At 33.7% G+C, this 17545-nt stretch overlaps 1 long non-coding RNA gene across 1 annotated transcript in view; it reads left to right on the plus strand.

Annotated features, from left to right (window-relative positions):
* Positions 1 to 17545, plus strand: part of LOC143257311 (uncharacterized) — a 48059-nt gene that overhangs the window by 1334 nt on the left and 29180 nt on the right. The gene's annotated exons all lie outside the window — the stretch shown is intronic.

Here is a 17545-nt window from a genome sequence, read left to right on the forward strand (position 1 = left end):
TGTCAAACCCTCTTATTCAGTCAGACAATAATAGATGGTGATGGGTGGAGATGACTAGTCGGTTAGCTTTGTTCCCTCGTGAGACAGCGGCAAGTCTTTAGAGGGTTTGATTCCCATCGGTGGACACAGCAGAGATCTCTAAGTGACTTTTCGATAGGAAAACACATCCACACACATTGTCAGCTCAAAATTAAGGAAAACTGTACGCCATACAAGAAAAACACCAACAACACATAAATAATAAGAAACTGGAAATCTTCGTTCAACTGTAGATTGAATAATAAAACTACAAATCAGTCTTACCATAAGGAAAAAAAATATTATGTAACGGCAGTTGGCTAAGTGCAACAAATCCCACGGGGGATCTTTGTTTAGTATTTCTGGTTAGGTGTAAAATATGTTTATCACCTGCTTTGTTATCATTCATTATATGGCACATTAACCTACATGAGTACTTTTTCAAAGTTATATGTAATAACAACAATAACATATTCATTTCCAACATAGCGGTAACTTTACAGATTTCTAATCAGAGGTTCGATTCCCCTCAGTGGCAAGAGTAAACAGCCCAGTGTGGTTTTACTAAAAGAAACACATACTCGAAAACTGATGTAACATCTAATGGGAATACCGAAAAATATTAGAAAAGTAGGTTTAATGTTATTGTATAACAGTTCCCTAAATACCATTACATAACAGTACCCTAAATACCATTGTATAACGTACCTTAAATACCACTGTATAACAGTACCCTAAATACCACCATTGTGTAACACTACCCTAAATACTATTGTATAATACACTAACGACAGATTCGTAAGGCGGAAACCTCGTCTAATGGTATTCAATACTGCCACCAAAGTTACGGAATATACACATTCTATCTTCAACAAATCTATATAGTAAACACAAAATTAGAATTACAGACAAGGTAAACAGAAGTTAATGTACTAACATAAATATTTATAAGGACAGTAGTAAATGTATCTGCACAGCCAATGAGAAAGAATTAAAACAAGATAAGTTTGTTTTTTTTAAGCTAGAGAGATTATTCCAAACGTTCATCAGATATCTCCTTATTCGTCACTACTGCGGTTGAACTGTTCATCGAAATCATGGCTGATAAGTTATGTTTTTTTCTTTGTATTCAACAAAATGTACACACCTAAAAAGTAAAACATGGAAGATGGCTTTAATAAAGATGAGTGTACCAGCAAACGAACAGCGATGAAAGATGAATCGTGATTTCTTCCCTTTGGCCAACAGAATGTTTGATTATAGTCCTTTTCATTCACGCATGGATAAGACCATCCGAAAAATTAAATTTATTGCCACCTACTTTCAAATCCTCGAAACATAAATCTGCAAGTTACGCCAAGTCTATCTATAGAAGAAAAACAATGATCACCCTGGTGAAATGCTGGACTTTGGTCAGACACAGTAATTTTATAAATAACTTGAACTTACTTTACCTTGACCTCTAACCTTTACCCATAAGTTGTCCATATATAATACGTTGTATAATGTGTTGTTGTTTTTTTCTATTTTCTTTCAAGTATTACTAAAAGTTTCTATTGTAAAGATTCAGATATGTATAACACTGGTCATATTAACCGCGTTAGTGGTCAAGGTGCTTAAAACAGTTTATATCATGATACCAGGTGTTTAAAACAGTTTATATCACGATACCAGGTGTTTAAAACAGTTTATATCATGATACAAGGTGTTTAAAATAGTTTGTATCATGATACCAGACGTTCAAAACAATTTATATCATGATACCAGGTGTTTAAAACAGTTTATATCATGATACCTCTAACACCATTGTTTGGTTTTTCTCGTACAAGCGAAGCCTTAAACCTATATTCAAATATCCAGTTTACAAACGATAAGTAATAGATTCAATATAACCATGTGTGGCAGGTTCAGTACAACCATGTGTAGTAGGTTCAGCACAACCATGTGTAGTAGGTTCAGTATAACCATGTGTAATACGGTTAGTAGAACCATGTATAGTAGGTTCAGTACAACCATATATAGTAGGTTTCATACAACCATGTGTAATAGGTTCAGTATTACCATGTATAGTAGGTTCAGTACCAACACATGTAGTAGGTTCAGTATAAACCTGATTAGAAACAATCAGTACTTTTCGTGACCCATCAACAGATGTTTCGTTACTGTAGAAATCTGTTTATAAAAGTTCTAATCGTGAGATATTTTGCTGTTTTATCCATATGAATGTGATACAGTGTAACAATTTCTTTGTTTCAAACCAATCAAAGCAGGATATTAATATAAAAGCTGTGTGAAAAAAAAACACCTCCAAGGTTTTATCTGTAGTAACATTAAACACGTTAATTTGAACATGTGTTGGCATTTTGCCAAATCTTCAACCCTACCTTTGTAAGGTATCGGAAGATGTCAGATTTAATTTTCCAGTTTGGGTGCCTTGCCCGGGTATGTCACCTGTATTTGTGACGTCATTCTTTCGTCACCATATTTGGCGCACAATTATGCGAAACAAGTTGAATACCGCCTTGTAACCAAATAGACTCGCCTCTCTTATCTAGAGGTGGAGACTTGTTGAGATTGTATGATATTAGCCTGTTAACTAGTTCTTTATTTTGACACGTACATAGATCTATAGAAAAAGTGAGGTAAGATTAACCGTGACACGGTTTTACTCTTATGACTGATGGAGAGTTGTAACAAAAAGTTTTAGTATTTAAAAATAAAAAAGCACTAAAATCACACAACAAACTAAATTAGAAGTTCCTTCATAATGCGAAGTTATCTTTCGAGTTACAAAACATTTACGTCTTTATAATTATCCCATTTTAAAATTCATGAGGCAGTTCTGTTTAAAATTATAATTGTATAATTTAAAAAAATCTTCCAATGACTCATAGTTAGTTAAGATTCATGGTTCGATACCTTACGGTGGAGGCAGAGCAGAAATGTAATTGTACAGTTTTCTCTTAGAAACAAACAACTGGAATAATGTCCTCCATAAGGGCGATTCTAAAAATCTATAAAGATTGTTGACTCAGAACAATAAAACATTTTTATTTCTCATTTTTAGAACCACGTACTTAATGAACTGTTTTGTTTCTAAACTCACTCTTTAACGTAATATGTATATATACGTCATATATCAGTAGTTTTGCTTTCGTTATTCCATTTGCAAGGTTAGCCCTAACTTCTAACTTTCAGGGATTCATTTCGGGCCATTCTTTTTAGCAGGCCTATACAAGAGAGCCATATTGTTTTTCATTTTTGTTAGCCACATATTGTTCTAAGAGTCTTGTCTCAGTTTAAACTTAACGACATTTAAGATGGCCTGATGGTGATTAAGTTGTGGTTATTTAGGGTTATTGCTACTTCACATTCCCTTCCACCTGTGAAAGTTAAGTAGTGTTTTCTTCCACTTAAAAACAAACAAGTCATTGTGCAGATGTCTAACTAGATCAGGACGTGGAAAGAGAGACACTTTAGATTTTTTTTCATGTTTCTATGGGCTGAAAAGTTTTATTTTTGACAGATGTTCTGTTTCACGAACTAAGATACGTCACAACACTAGAAAAAACAAAAACAAACGAAATCGCCTCATTTTTAACTGACACACCTTGTTGCCCTCTGGCGGTCAAACAAGTGAGACGAATTATCGGTTGCAGCTTAGCGCACTGTGATCTTGTTTCAAGTTGAAGAAAAATATGAAGATTGTCTTTTTTTTTTACAAATATTCATCTTTGAAACGGTTTGAAGCGTTTAATTTGTCGATGCATTTATATATATATAAGTATGAACTTCACTTATTAACTGTACAACTTATTTAATAAGTTAAATTTATGTCATCCTTAGATAACGGATCAAAGTACATTGTAATTTTTCAATTCAAAAATATGGCACCTTTAGATTCTAACCTTAATTTGAAATGGTGGTAGTCTAGTGATTAGGTGCCGGAACTGTGAATCTGAAGGTTTAAGATTAGCGTCCCGTTCCTATAAAAACGCGTTCCGCATTCTACGGCCTTGAGTGAGCTATAAGAGTGACTGTCAGAGCCCTTTCCTCTAGTTTATGTTAAAATATCGTCTTCAGTTTATCACTGAACTTCGGTTTTAGTTTAGTTTTGGTCTTCGCTTTGTGTGCGAGAAGTTATAAAAAAGTTTAAAAAAGAAACGTTAATACTTCTATTCTGGGTTGTTTCAATGGTGAATATTGTGTCGTGTAACAAATTCTGTTATTTTTCTCAAGTATTTATTATAACTGCTTTTCAGATAATATTAACAAAACAACTGTAAGTTTTTCCTACACAAAATGGAGTTATTTTTGTATCAAATTGCTCGTATACAGGGCAACAGGAAGTTTGATTCAGTTACCTTGGCAACACGCGCTTTCATAATTCTGAATAAGAAATGTCATAGTTCTGAACGTCCATCTATTCAAGAGTATTAAACATGAGAGCCCCCTGTCACGAAGTGTGTGATAGTTTCTTACTCATGCTTGTGTTTTAGTCACTTTAATTTTTATTTATGATTAAAATAGCCTGATTGACGTCAATATATCTTCTATAAGTAAGCGGTACCTAAGGTTCTTTAGTAAGTACCATCAAAATAGGTCCCGATGTAGCTTTAAAAGATATTTTTAAGTTTATAATGCCTTGCAAAAGTATTCACCACTACCAGTAATGCAATACTTTGATGAAAAATAATGTAAATAATTTGTTAATGATTGGTTTTATCCAAAACTCAGATGATCAAACTTAACACTTGTGTGTGTAAGAGGCTGAATGTCAGCAAAACCTACAAAGAAAATATACAAACTGAAATATGCTGATGGTACACAAGTCAGTGGAAGCACTTTCGGTTATTATTACTTTTTAGATGGATTGGTCAACACCATCTTTGTACAATAGGATGGTATGATGTCTGTCCATTCTTCCTGGAAAAATTGGGCCAATCCAGACAAGTTGATGGACTACAATTATCAAGTCTCGCCAAATATTTTCTGTTGGATTCAAGTCAGAACTTTGACTGTACCAGTCCAGAACATTCACATTATTTTATTGAAACCACTCCGGTGTTTCCTTGAGCTTTAGGTCGTTGTCCTGCTGAAATGTTAATTTTTGACCCAGTTTTAGGTTCTTGATTGACCCAAGCAGGTTTTCCTCTAGGTTCACCTGTACCATCATAACATGATGCTGCCACCACCATGCTTGACAGATGGGATAGAGTTGATTGGGTGAAGACCTGTGTTGAGCATGCAACGGTTTGAATTTGGACAAAAAAACTCAACTTTTGTCTCGTCTGACTACAAATCATTCTGCCACGTATCTGCAGTATAATTTGAATGATTTGTTGTAAACTTCATACGAAATTTAATACGATTTGTTCTTTCAGTGATGGTTTCTTTCTTGCCATTCGCCCACATATGCCAGCTTTATGTAGGTACTCGAATATTGTCGACGTATAAACACTGACTTCCATCTCAAACATGGAATTTTACAAATATTTTAAGGTAACTGTTGGCTTCACAGTTGCATCCATCACCAGTTTCCTGCTTGTCCAGCTGCTTAGTTTGAAAGGGTGGACTGATCTGTGTGGTAAGAAACAGAAAAACTCGTAAGTTCAAGATATCTTAATATAAAGTGATAAGAACCTTATAACTCGAGGGTTCGAACGGTGGACGTTATAAGTTTCTATCACTGGATGGTATGAAACACATACCATTTCTCAATGTTGGACTTCACTCTACTAAAAGTTATAACTAGTAACTTTAAAATTTTCTTGTAACCTTCTCTACCACTTTATCCGTGACTAGTTCAGAAAGCTCATTGGTCTTCATGGTTGGTTTGTCGTCGTATCAACTTCAATTATTTATTTATGTATTCAATACTTTAATAACTTCAAGTATTTATTTGTGTATTCAAAACTTTATTAACTTCAAGTATTTATTTGTGTATTCAAAACTTTAATAGCTTCAAGTATTTATTTGTGTATTCAATACTGTAATAACTTCAAGTATTTATTTGTGTATTCAATACTTTACACAGGCAACTTATTCATTTTCATGCTGATTAATTAATTAATTCTTGCTCGGAATACCGAAATTATTTTAAATACTTGTTTCGTGCTGAATATTTTAATTACTTAAATCTTCATTCACGTGTTCTATGCTTTATTTATTTGAAGTACTTATTCATGTGTGTTTTTCTTATAACAAAGCCACATCAGGCAATCTGCTGAGCCCGCCGAGGGGAATCTAGTCCCTGATTTTAGAGTTGTAAATCCGTAGACGTACCGTTGTACTAGCGGGGTGCTTATTCACGTGTTCAATGTTTTCATTATTCTACCACTAGCGACACAAACCTTCAACATTAACCTTCTACCACTAGCTACACAAACCATCACCATTAACTTTCTACCACTAGCTACACAAACCATCACCATTAACCTTCTACCACTAGCTACACAAACCTTCAACATTAATCTACTACCACTAACTACACAAACCATCACCATTAACCTTCTACCACTAACAACACAAACTTTAAACATTAATCTACTACCACTAACTACACAAACCATCAGCATTAACTTTCTTCAACTAGCTACACAAAAATTAAACATTAATCTACTACCACTAACTACACAAACCATCACCATTAACCTTCTACCACTAGCTACACAAACTTTAAACATTAATCTACTACCACTAACTACACAAACATTCAACATTAACCTTCTACAATAGTTACACAAACATTCAACATTAACTTTCTAGCACTAGTTCCACAAACCTTCAACATTAACCTTCTACCATTAGCTACACAAACCTTCATCATTAACCCTCTACACTAGCTACACAGAAATTCAGCATTAACCTTCTACAATAGTTACACAAACATTCAACATTACCCTTCTACCACTAGCTACACAAACCTTCAAAATTAACCTTCTACAATGGTTACAGAAATCTTCAACATTAACCTTCTACCATTAGCTACATAAACCTTCATCATTTACCCTCTACCACTAACTACACAAACATTCAACATTAACCATCTACAATAGTTACACAAACATTCAATATTAACCTTCTACAATAGTTAAACAAACTTTCAACATTAACCTTCTAACTCTAACTACACAAACTTCCTGTTTCACACCAACCTTCTATTACATGTAAGAAAAACGTTCAATACTGTCGTTTCAACGTTAAATGTTAGCTTCTTTGAATAGTAAAATATATTACTTACCAAATCCGTTTACGTTCATGTCAATACATTTATCAGTACGTTCTTTCATATACTGAAAGTTTTATATATATATATTTATTGTGATAAATTATGATGTTAAAATATACTTCCAAGTTCACCTATATATACATATGTCTTTGTGTGTGTGTATTCACGACATCACTGTTATGTTATTGTGACACTAGTAACACTGTACACATATGTATGTGATAATTTAGAACGTTCTGTTATATACTTAAAGTGTTTTGGTTTGATCGACTCACCTGAAACTTCATTAAATGTGTAGTTTGACTGAGTGGATGTTACAGTATGTAGGTTGTGAACAAATGCCGCTCCGAAATGACTTTGTGAACATTGAAAACTATACGACGCCCGTCAGAATATGAAAATAGTTCCGTTTAAAAATAGAGCGAAGAGAAATGAAAAGCCCAAGTGGTGGTCTGATAGATCAACATTCCAATTTCAGAAGACCTTGTATAGAGGATAAACTGAATAATAGGCGATTCACCCGTAGGAGGTAATCCTTTGAATGAACTATAAATCCTAAGACGGTTGTGTATACAGAGATGTGTATTTATATATTTATGTATGGAAGATCGAGAAGTTACACCTCCTGATACATCGGAGTGAATCTTCAACAAAGCCGACAATTTGTAACACGTTAGTATTTCGTAATGCTTTGTCATATAAGCAACGCCCGTGGTGACCCCTACCGGGTGAAGAAAAGTTTGTTTTAAAACTTCCAAATATAGAGATGTTGCCAGAAAGAATTAACAGTCCACTGGCGCGTGGGAACAGACGTGTTACATAATCTTAAACTGTCCCGCCATCTGTTGGATACTAGGTGTTTTACTTTCCAGTCCAAATGACACGAGCAGGGCAAGATAAAATCAGTGGGTTATGAACAGATCGAAGACAGGCCTACAGAGAAGATACTTCTTACTTTGGTATTTATAACAAACAGTAAATTCATTTTCAGAAGAAAGTCAACTAGTGGGTTCTGAAAACACATTTACTTGTGTTAAGAAATGCATCCCATTTTTTGATCACCGAGGTAGCATGGCTTCCAGCACAGTTAAACCAATGGAAAGGATGCGAGACTTACACGTGGGAAACAAAACCTTCACTGTACCTCATACCTACCTATTTGTTACTTTGTGCCATTCGAATTCACTCTAGTTGTCATAATAGCACACTCTAGTTGTTACAATACTACACTCTAATTATTACAATAGTTAACACTAGTTGTTACAATAGTACATGTTGGGTTCAATCTAGTTGTAACGTAGGGTCTGACGGGTTCACTTTAGTGGTTACATAGTGCATGTCAGATTCACTCTAGTTGTGACTTTGTGCATCTCAAGTTCACTCTAGTTGTTATTTAGTGCATTTCTGATTCACTCTAGTTGTTATTTAGTGCATCTCGGGTTCGCTCTAGTTGTTATTTAGTGCATTTCTGGTTCGCTCTAGTTGTTATTTAGTGCAACTCGGGTCCACTCTAGTTGTTATTTAGTGCATCTCGAGTTCACCCTCTTTGTTAATTACTGCATCTCGGGTTCACTCCAGTTGTCAATTAGTGGATGTCGGGTTCGTTCTTCTTCTTGTCTACAGGTGAACTTTATAAGAAAGTTACATACAACTAGTTAACTTTGCTTTTAAAGAATCACACTGCGTGTTTTTGTGCTTACATGACTAGATTGTATGAGTTTCCTCTTTAACATTTGTGTGTTATCGTGCTTACATTATTTGAATTTCCTCTTCCAAAAAAATGAATTTTAGAAACATAATCTTTTTAAGTTTGTTTCACATTTACAAAATAAAAACTAAAGTAATTTTAAAACCCATTGTAATAAAAAGAAAACATGGCTAATAACAATGTCAGTTATAACGCTTAGCTTATAACAGTGTCAGATAGAACACTTGGTTTATGACAATATTGGATGGAACTTTTGACTTATAACAATGTGATATAGAACATTTAGCTTTTAATAATGTCAGTTAGAACACTTGGTTTATGACAATATTGGATGGAACACTTCGCTGATAACAATGTCAGGTGCAACACTTGGCTTATAACAATGTAAGTTAGAACATTTAGCTTGTAATAATGTCAGTTAGAATACTTGGCTTATAACAATATCAGGTAGAACACTTGGTTTATAACAATGTCAGTTAGAACACTTGGTTTATAACAATTAAGTTAGAACACTTGGCTTATAACACTGTCAGGTAAAACACTTGGTTTACAACAATGTCAGGTAGAACATTTGCCTTATAACAATGTAAGTTAGAACATTTTTCTTATAACAATGTAAATTAGAACATTTTCCTTGCAAAAATGTAAGTTAGAACATTTGGTTTATAACAATATTGGATGGAACACTTGGCTTATAAAATGTCAGTAGAACACTTGGTTTATAACAATGTTAGGTAAAACATTTGCCTTATAACAATGTAAGTTAGAACATTTGGTTCATGACAATATTGGATGGAACACTTGGCTTATAACAACGTAAGTTAGAACATTTAGCTTATAATAATGTAAGTTAGAACATTTGCCTTATAACAATGCAAGTTAGAACATTTGCTTTATGGCAATACTGAATGGAACATTTGGCTTATAACAATGTACGTTAGAACATTTAGCTTGTAATAATGTCAGTTAGAATACTTGGTTTATAACAATATTGGATGGAACACTTGGCTTATAACAATGTCAGATAGAACATTTGGTTTATAACAATATTGGATGGAACGTTGGTTTATAACAAAGTAAGATAGAACATTTAACTTATAATAATGTCAGTAGAACACTTGGCTTATAACAATGTCAGTAGAACACTTGGTTTATAACAATGTCAGGTAGAACACTTGGTTTATAACAGTTTAATTAGAATACTTGGTTTATAATAATGTCAGGTAGAACACTTGGTTTATAACAGTTTAATTAGAATACTTGGTTTATAATAATGTCAGGTAGAACACGTGTCTTGTAACAATGTCAGTTAGAACATTTGTCTTGCAACAATGTCAGTTAGAACATTTGGTTTATAAGAATATTGGATGAAACACTTGGCTTGTAACAATGTCAGTTAAAACATTTGGTTTATAAGAATATTGGATGAAACACTTGGCTTGTAACAATGTCAGTTAGAACATTTGGTTTATACCAGTGTAAGTTACAACATTTGGTTTATAACAATATTGGATGGAACACTTGGCTTATAACAATGTAATTTAGAACATTTAGCTTGTACTAATGTCAGTTAGAACACGGTTTATAACAATATTGGATGGAACATTTGTAACAATGTCAGTTAGAACATTTAGGTTATAACAGTGTAAGTTAGAACACTTGGTTTGTAACAATGTGAGTTAGAACACTTGTAACAATGTCAAAACATTTGGTTTATAACAGTGTAAGTTAGAACACTTGGCTGGTAACACCATTAATTCCAGGTTTTAAAGGAACACAAGTTACAGTTTTCTATGTTAAATTATAATATATTACTCAAATTAACAGTATAATATAGAGTTGTAGGTTAAAGACTCTTCTAAAGATAGGGATCCAGATATAAAGTAGGTTATTATATCCTGGAAAGCAGGATCAAAATAGCAAGGAACCAGCAGGAGCAAAATTCACGATAAACAACGACCAACAAACAGGACCACCAGAACAGTAGGTAGAACAGCGTCAGACCAGAAAGTGTTAGTGCGTAGTAGTATGAATATAATAAATCGAACATAGTATCAGATCAGAAAGTCTAACTACGTTGGGTTTTAACATTCAGACGAAGAAGTTAAGCTACTTAGTTGTTTGTTGAAATACATATGTTCTGCATAATTATTCATAAGCGCTGTAGGCTGTACTTTGTTATTTCCTTTTAAGCTAAAATTATTCTAGAAAAATAATAATTAGGAAAACCTGTTTTGCGTCATTTACCCATTAAGGCTGATTAATTACGATAACGAACGAGTTATAAATAGTTATATAATGTAATATGTGACGGCGTCACGAATTTCAAACCTAACTAAACTGTCATAACAACTTCCATTAGGCCTAATACACACATAAAGACAGATACTAAGTCTGGCCAGAAGGGAAATGTTTCACTAGATTTAATTTGTTATTTTTGTAAGGTTAGGCCTTCAGTATTTTAAGGTTTCAGCAAAAGTGTTAAACAAAATCAAAAATATTCGTATAGAAATAATAAACTACCAAAACAAAATATAGAAATAACCCAAAACGTTTAATTAAAGACAATTGAAATGAAAATGACAAATTGGTTAAGTAACAAAATAAACAAGACACGCAAAATAATCGTTTGGCGACGCTTAACGTAAAGACAAACTGTTCGAGACATCTGAAATGGTCTTATCCATTATAATTACTAAATGGTTTCTGTCTCAAATTGAATAAAATATGCCGATGATATATGAAATAAATCAATCATATATCTCCATATATTTAAAAATTAAAGATTGCATTTTGCGCGGGACATAACATTGCCCAGTAGTGTTAAAGGAACATAATTCTCTTCCATGTTATTCCACCTTTCATTCTGTTGTAACCTGTTTATTCGGGTAGTTTATTAAAAATTTAAAATAAAAGCAAATATCTGAACGTGTCTCGTGTTTTGAAGCCAGTTGTAAGTTTATAAAATAATGAGTCTGGAACTTAACGTATTTTTGATAAAGTATAGTAATGGTGTAATGGTGAATCCAAAGTTTTAAAAGAACTTATCTTACGAACTTATCGAGTCCCGTTAGTCAGTCAATAGCCATGTGAATTTATGATAGGCCGGTTATCCTTTTGGTCCAAAGTTCGAGTTTGCTCACTGAAATCACACTCCATGGGTACGTTATAGGAGTCATATTTAAATCCCACTACTCAATTATATCAGCCTGTCTGTCATTTCTATACCAGAGAGGCCCTGGCATGGCCAGGAGGTTAACGCACTCAACTCGTAATCTGAGGGTCGCGGGTTCCAAACATGCTCGACCTTTTAGCCGTGGGGACATTATCGTGTGACGATCAATCCCGCTATTCACTGGTAAACGAATAGTCCAAGAGTTCGTGGTGGGTTGTGACGACTAGCTTCCTTCCCTCTACTCTTACGCTGCTAAATTAGGGACGGCTAGCGCAGATGGCCCTCGCGTACCTTTGCGCGAAATTCAAAAACCAAAACAAATCTACACCAGAGAAGGAAACGGTTAGAGAAGTTTAACACTTGTGAAGCTATGAGCGAATATCTAAAACAGAAAAGTTATATCCTGAGCTTCTAATAAACGTTAAAATGTTATGCTGTATACCTTTTAATAATAATCTTAGCAGTATATGATATACTTTAATATTTGTTTTAATATCGGGTAAATGGTACTTGTATTTATAGCAAAGCCACCAAGGACATTTTAATTTATGTAAGATAGAAATCACAGACTGGATCACATGCTGAACTAGATGCTAGAAATGGATTCAACAATATCGATAGTTCATTATAGAAAACAAATTTTCTGAAAATTCCTTATTCAGAGTTATTTTATTAGGCCTATTTTTCTCATCTAACTAGATATATCATGATTATTTCGTTATACATTATCATACTTTTAGTAAATAGTTTGGTTTTTTCAACAAAAACATTTTCAAATTACTACTCCATTACTTTATAATTATCAGCTTGTTTGTTTGAAGTTAAGCACAGAGCTGTACTCTGCCCACCCCAGTATCGAAACCCGGTTTTTAACAGTAGGAGTCCGGAGACATACCATACCACTGTGGTATTTGGGTTGGCACAATATAGAAACAAAAAAATATCCATTATTTCTAGATATTATGTATTTATGTGAATATAAACGAGTAGACAGTAAATGCCGAATAGTGTAACAACTTTATTTCATGTCAAATGTGTAAACGCTGATTTAGTTATCTTAATAAAAAAAAAAAAAACATAACTTAACTTTGAACTACTGACCAGACGAAAGGCAGCCACTAAATAGCACCTTACCACCCATGATAAGGGATTGACTACTGCTCTTCTCACGCACCCCCACATAAAATGATTGAAATCTTTTGTCGGGGATAGCACATATTCGAACCTGGCTTAACCCGCTTCAAAAATCCAGAGTTCTAACGACGAGCCAGCCCCTACTCTAGCGACACCAACAGTGTTTCCAAAGGATTTACTTTAGCTTGGAAAACATTAAGACAAAGAACAGACTGAGTTAAAGCCTAACAACCAACGGCGTAAAAAAACTCTTCAAAGGTGAGTTACAACAATAGTTATTCCTGTGTGTTGACCATTGTTGTGTTAATTACAACACTGGTTAAACCGAACGATAAGTATTATGACGTCAGAATAAACAGCCTGTTCGAGACACCATTATTGCCGAGGGTATTGACCGTGTCAAGTGACACACAACAATTAATAAACAACACGTACACTAATTGGCTTCTAAAAAAAAATAATTAAACTTCGAGAGAAAGCCTTGAGCGACGTGTGATGTCGTTTGGTGTTTTACGACATCGTCACGGGTAACCTCTGTTACCCCCACAGGGTTAGACAGACGAAAAGTGACAAGTAATATGTTATAACCTAATATTTTCAAATATACTCGACCTTAGAACATTTTCTATATTTTTAGAACATTTTATTTCATGTTTCTAATCGATTAACATTATTCAGTTTTGTAAGCATTTTTAGCATCATATTTTCCTTTGTTTAAGTGTGTTTAAAAATGTCTTCTCTTTCAAACTGCTATGAATAGTTGTACTTTTTTGTACCAGACTTTTATAACTCCCAGTCATTTCTAATTTTAAAAAAACGCCTCTAATTTTGCAAACAGGCTAAGATTTTCCCAAAAATCTCGAATTTCAAGAAAATTTTGTCCATTAAAAATGTGTTATCTCTAACTACAAAAAAAATATATAGAAAAGGAGCATTGATACAGACATGACTGTGAGAAGAACATCGGCTCTGGTTATTTGTATATAAATAAATATATATATAACTGATATATATGAGTACTTGTCAAACAGTAAGACTGTCTGTAAAGCTGAATATAGACTTTAACGCCCTCTGGAAAATTATTGTGCATAAATAACGTTGCAGAAAAAAAGATTCACTTAATCAAAAATATTTACTCAAGTGAAGCCGAAACTTTGCGAAGTAACTAGGCGATTTTACTGCCCTCTAAAGGTGTGATATACAACTAGCTTGGGAGTTGTCGGGGTGTGAAACAATATACACCAGCTATCTCTGCAGTGAATGAAATAACACAACTAAACACTCGTCCTACTGCACTGATTAGATATTTTGGTTTCTCTTATTTATCTATTGTCGGTTTTTACCAGATTCTACAGAATAACAGCTATATCTTACATGTTGGATATAAAGGCTATAAACAGGTTGAGCTTTGGTTCAATAATAGTGAAACTTTGAATTACAAATCAATTATATTATTATATGAATTATAAATGCATCATATCATCAAACAAAATGTTTGATTTTCCACACAAGCTCAAGGCCGGGCGTGGCTTAGTAGCACGGCTGTGGATCTGTTCGTTATTAAGCGAAAAACTACACAATGAACTGTGTGTGCGATGCTCACCACGGGTCCATTCATTGCCACTAAAAGATTACACTTTGCACTTTGAGGCATTAGAGTGACAGTTATAAGAGTGACAGTCAAATCCTATTTTCTGTTTAAAGTAGACCAACTGTTGGTGGTGAATGTGCTGGTCTATCAGTTCAAAATTAGAGATGGCTTGCGGAGACAGCGGTTACGTAGCTTTGCGTGAATACCCGAAACCAACAAACAAATCTCAAATCAGTGTTATATGTATATAATTTTCTCTAGTGAATATCAAAATTAGAAAACATAAAGGACATTTATGTATAACCAGACACTGATGAACAGTTCGTGCAGTAACTATTATTCAACATTGTCACATAATGCTCGCGTAGAGCTTTCTTTACACAGTTATTATTACATCTGACGTTAAAAGAATTCAGAGATCAGACAAGAACGTTGATTCATCAGTCTAAACTTTACTTCAAAAGAAAGTATAAAGAACAAAGATCGTAAAGCTAATTTATCAGCGTGTTTCCTTCACATTGTTATAATTCTTGGTAAACTAGAGGGAACATACTGACGCAGTTTATTCAACTCTATTTCAGAATACGCCTACATAATTTTTTTTTTCGTGTCACACAACTTAGCGGGTTAAATTAAGTCAAGTAATGATAGTCCAAAAATAATATAATTACATCTGTGAGGACATATAAAAATAGATAAATAAAATGTTTGCTATTATAGGCGTGTTTAATCGGGAACATGAACAACTTATCTAAATTATAAGTATCAATATGGTCTAATACGTCTTCCAACACAGATGTAACGAAACATCTTATAAATAAAATTATCAAATTGTTTGTTTACGTTTGAATTTCGCGCAAAGCTACACGAGAGCTATATGCGTTAGCCGTCCCTAATTTAACAGTGTAAGACTAGAGGGAAGGCAGCTAGTCATCACCACCCACCGCCAATTTTTGGGCTACTATTTTACCTACGAATAGTGAGATTAACCGTCACATTATATCGCCCCCACGGCTGAAAGTGCAAGCATGTTTGATGCGACGGGGATTCGAACCCGCGATCCTCGAATTACGTATCAAAATGTAAAACGTATTTCAGCAGAAACAAAGTGTTGCTACTGTTTCTTAGTTTAGAGTTACACAATAGATATGTACATTCTGACCACTGTAGGAATCGAGCTGAAGATCTGGTGTTGCAAGTCTGCAAACTTATGGCTGGCCCACCGAAAAAACAGAAAGAAACGAAACTAATTATTCATACTGGAGTTATGTCGGATGTGCTTCATTTGTCTTCTGAAAGAAATGTCAAAATAATATTGAATATTCTTAAAGTCAATACCTATTATCTTTAAAATGAAATAAGATTATTGCTAAATCGAATCACACTTCAAGTTTATTAGAATAATTATATTTTGCATGTAATAGAAAGAGTTAAAACCTTATAATTAAATAAAATATTTGAAGGTGAAATATAAAATGGTGTATTACCCAAGTAATTAGTCGTAATGCGAAGAACCACAACTTTTCATAAATTTTAGTTTTCTGTCAGTAAACATTTCTTACAAAAGCTGACTAACGCATAAAAGATACAAACTAACAAACAAAAATACGCAGCAGCCCCTGAAAATTAAATATACTAAGATATGATTTGGAATTATATCTGTTTGGAATTAGGGTATGGTATATATTGATTTAGGGTTATATTTGTTTACAATTAGGGTTAGGTATAGTTTGATTTCAGGTTGTATCTGTTCGGAATTAGGGTTAGGGATATGTTGATTTAGCGTTATGCCTAATTCGAATTCGGGTTAGATATATTTGGAATTAACGTTAAGCTTGTTTTGAATATAGCTTAAATTAAAATTGATTGAACTTACAACACTAAAAATTTGGGATCGATTACTCGTGGTGGACAGAACTCAGAATGCTTGTTGTGTTGTTTTGTCCTTAAACAAAGTTTAGACAGCACTTAATTACGTATGCTTGTTTTCAATTTCTTCTGGGAGAAAATCATATATCTATGTATTATATTCGAAGAACCTTTGTGACTTATATGACACAACAACCAGAAAGAACATTCACTAGTGAAAGAAAAATATACTTTTACTGAACTATGAAGTAAAATATATTACTTATTAAGATTTTGTTTGTTGTATGAAGTTAAGCACAAAGCTGTATGTATCGAAACGCTATTTCTAGCGTTTAAGGGTGATTAACAAGTCTTCGTATACGTGTATGTAGACTTTATCTTCTTGTGACCCTAAATACAAAGGATTTAAATAAATGTTATTGGAAGTGGTTAAGGACAGTGAGAACCTATTTGGTAATCAGTAAACTATGGAGTAGTTTAAAACTAAAACAACGTCTACAATTAGAACTATCTCTAGATAGCGGCATTTCTACATCTTGTTTGTATTTTATGAGGAATCTCGTAATCAGAAGTAAACAATTAATACCAACATTTTTAGCCACGGCTTAAGAGACTCATAAATGAGTTAAGTTAATTTTTACAAACGTTTAGCTCATGGCTCCGTTATTTCTTGACGATTAGAGATCTAGTTAGAGTTTTCTGATTGATGTATATGACCATGCTCAAGGTCTTACGGTCCTATTTACTCTAGTCCTGCCTAAAAATTTTCAATTTGAGGGTAGGATTATAGAAATCATAATGAGCAATAAAGTCGAATCG

Source organism: Tachypleus tridentatus, chromosome 7 (genome assembly GCF_004210375.1).
Source record: "Tachypleus tridentatus isolate NWPU-2018 chromosome 7, ASM421037v1, whole genome shotgun sequence".
Classification (NCBI taxonomy): domain Eukaryota; kingdom Metazoa; phylum Arthropoda; class Merostomata; order Xiphosura; family Limulidae; genus Tachypleus; species Tachypleus tridentatus.